The sequence below is a fragment of the Ailuropoda melanoleuca genome, chromosome 13, assembly GCF_002007445.2.
Source record: "Ailuropoda melanoleuca isolate Jingjing chromosome 13, ASM200744v2, whole genome shotgun sequence".
Lineage (NCBI taxonomy): Eukaryota > Metazoa > Chordata > Mammalia > Carnivora > Ursidae > Ailuropoda > Ailuropoda melanoleuca.
This window is the reverse complement of record NC_048230.1, coordinates 13,331,092-13,334,330: the sequence shown is the minus strand read 5'-3', so window position 1 is coordinate 13,334,330 and position 3,239 is coordinate 13,331,092. Positions and strand designations below refer to the sequence as shown.

Here is a 3,239-nt window from a genome sequence, read left to right as displayed (position 1 = left end):
GCAAGTGGTGATAGGAGGAAAGAGCATTCTAGGGAGACAGCTCAGCTAGTGCAAAGGCCTTGAGGCTGAAACAAGTTTAGCTTTTTAAAGGACCAAATGGCCAAGGGGCTGGAGCATCAGTGAGGAAGAGGTTGAGGAGCAGGCAGTATAATTGGAGGTCGGTTTACCATGAAACCAATGGAATGGTGCTTTGCAACATTTCGATAAACAAGTGAGAAGCTATAGATTCGTGATTTGGATGTTAGGGCAGGTTCTCCTGAAATCTCTACATTTATTTATTAAGCTGAAAAAATTCAGATTAAAAATTAGTGGAATATGGGGGTGCCTGGGTGGCACAGCGGTTAAGAGTCTGCCTTCGGCTCAGGGCGTGATCCCGGCGTTATGGGATCAAGCCCCACGTCAGGCTCCTCTGCTATGAGCCTGCTTCTTCCTCTCCCTCTCCCCCTGCTTGTGTTCCCTCTCTCGCTGGCTGTCTCTATCTCTGTCGAATAAATAATAAAAAAATCTTTAAAAAAATTAGTGGAATATGAAACAAAGTGATTAACACAGTGGTAAATACTCTGACATGGAGAAGTGAATTAAACAAAAATTTCAAATCCTATGGAAAGTACTAGTGTTAATAGGAAGAGACAAAACTTAAATAAAAGTAATAAACTTCTAGATCGTTTGATGATCAAGTTAATGAAGATGAGGGAATCATGGGAACTTATCATCATTTTGAGTCCTTGCTGATTTGACACAAACTATTGATGTCATGAAAATAATGCAACACTCAGAACTTACCACTCAAAAAGGACTCCAGCAGCAAACCGGTTAAATGGTTATGGCCAAATCAAAGAATACTTAAGATTAACTTTTAATAAGAAAGCACAAAATGCCCTGAAATATTAGAGCTCATCTGTGATAGAAACTTGATAAACGTTTGACCAAATTTGACAGGAGTCCTGAAGTTTTACCAAAGAAACTCTTCTTCCTAAAAAAGATCATAAAAAACAAATTTTAACAACGATGCTGGAGGAAAGAGGACTGATCTTTATATCCTCTCCTTGGAAAATTAAACTTAAAATGATACTAAAAATTACTGTCACATAAGGAGACAAAGTATTTCTAGCCAAAACAAGAGTAGGAAAAAGTATTATAGTTGTATTAAGCAGTTAATTCATAGAAATACGATACTCTATTTTTCTGAACTTCATATTTGTAATATTTAAACTTTTATAAACATGAAATTTTGTGGTTACTTCTCAGATTCAAAATGCATACTCATTTCAATTTCTTTTTTAGAAATAAGAAAGGACTTCTTGAATTCATTATGTGAAATGGATTAACACATTGAATTCCAGATTAAAATGATATAGATCTAGCATAAGTTATTTATTTATTATCATATAAGAATGATTAAACTATATTTTTTTCATTAATTAATTTGTAGCTAAAACAAGTGACACGTAGCTAAAACAAGTGTTTTTCACTAGGATCATGATAAAATGCACATTTCTCAGCAATGTCAGTGAGTGCACATACTGATCAGGTGCTTTCAATTTAATTTTCAATTGTGATTTTTTTTTTCTTGAAAAGTCTACACCCAGGACAAGTATATTATATAAGTTTTAGACCCTACAAAAAAACTTAAATCTATCCCTGGGTATAAAACCCAGCTATAGCTTTGTTAGCTAAGGGAAGGATTTAGATTTTCTTCTAGGTATGATGGGAAGCTATTCAAGGGTTTTGATTAGACAAGTGACATGAGCTGTCCTACATTTTTAAAAGATTGCTGTGGCTGCCGGGTTATATGCAAAGTGGGGTCATGGAGAAAAAGGGCTGTGTCCATGCTTATGGTGACTAAGTGTGGAGTATGGCTACATCATTCTTCAAAAGCTGGGACAGGGGTTCAGGGCTGGAGGCAAAAAGCCCCAACTGGGAGAAGGTAAAAAAGCTCTGGGTGAATTCAGAAATATGGAGGAAGGGATTGAATTTCCTATAAGAAGGGGGGCTCAAGGTAAGGGAACTGTGATCTGTGGAGGCTGGAGGACTTAGGGACATGGGGAGTACATGACTGGCAGGAAGAATAAATACACAGAGCAAAACAGGACACACACAGGTAGAGGGACAAGTGAGAAATTGGTTGGACTGAAACAAAGGGGAATAATCACAAATAATAATCAATAATAATAATAATAGCTTACACATCCAGAGTGCTCACCGTGGGCCAAGCACTGTTCTGTGCCTGTATTAACCCATCTATTTTAGAAAGATGGGCTGCAGTCAGATCATGGTACGCTCTGTGTGCCAGGCTAAGGAATGTAGACATATTTTACTGACTGTGGGGAGGTTTTTGAGCAGGTGTTGTTATGAAGTAAGAGAGAAGTGCTTTGATAGGGGAGCCTGAAGCCCCCCCTGAAATTTTTAGAAACTATTTGTGTGAATAGCCATATATTTCTTTGGGGGGGTCTTTTTTTAATTTAAATTCAATTAATTAACATATAGTGTATTATTAGTTTCAGAGGTAGAGTTTGGTGATTCATCGTCTTACATAATAGCCCGTGCTCATCACATCACGTGCCCTTCTTAATGCCCGTCACCCAGTTACCCCATCCCCCCACGCCCCTCCCCTCAGCAACCCTCAGTTTGTTTCCTATGACTAAGAGTCTCTTATGGTTTGTCTCCCTCTCTGATTTCGTCTTGTTTTATTTTTCCTGGGTTTGTTTCTTTTAATAACCAGAACCCTGCTGTATGTGTTGTTCTCTGATGTCCTTGTTGGAGATGTTCTGAGCCTAGCACACTCTTTTTATCCATTATATGTTCCACAGAATTACAAATATGGAACGCTTCACGAATTGGCATGTCATCCTTGCGCAGGGCCATGCTCATCTTCTCCATATCGTTCCAGTTTTACTATACGTGCTGCCGAAGCGAGCGCAGCCATTTCTTTCTTTTTCTGGGGAGAGCCGGTAACTTCCATCCAATCTTAGAGGGGTCTGAGACTTCAAAAAAGGATAAGAATCACTGAGTTCGCAGTTTCAAGCCTACATGAGCAGCAGCATAATAGTAGCACTGAAAGAAAAGGGGGTCCCAGGGAAAGAAGGAAAAGAGGTGGGGTTGGCTGGAAGAGCAGACGTGATCACTTCCCTCTGCGAACTACTGCTCCAACCCACGATGCTGTTGTGAATCTTCCAGTGGGCTCTAGAGATGGAGAGCCCAGCCCTCCAGAGGCTGTGAGCCGCAGCTGCAGTCCTGAC

The 3,239-nt window shown here is 39.5% G+C and overlaps 1 non-coding gene across 1 annotated transcript; it reads right to left on the bottom strand.

Moving 5' to 3' along the window:
• Positions 1–2,814: 2,814 nt before the first annotated feature.
• Positions 2,815–2,920, bottom strand: LOC117795879. Its single transcript, XR_004620027.1, has one exon. It is a non-coding gene; the product is annotated as a U6 spliceosomal RNA (small nuclear RNA).
• Positions 2,921–3,239: the final 319 nt, after the last annotated feature.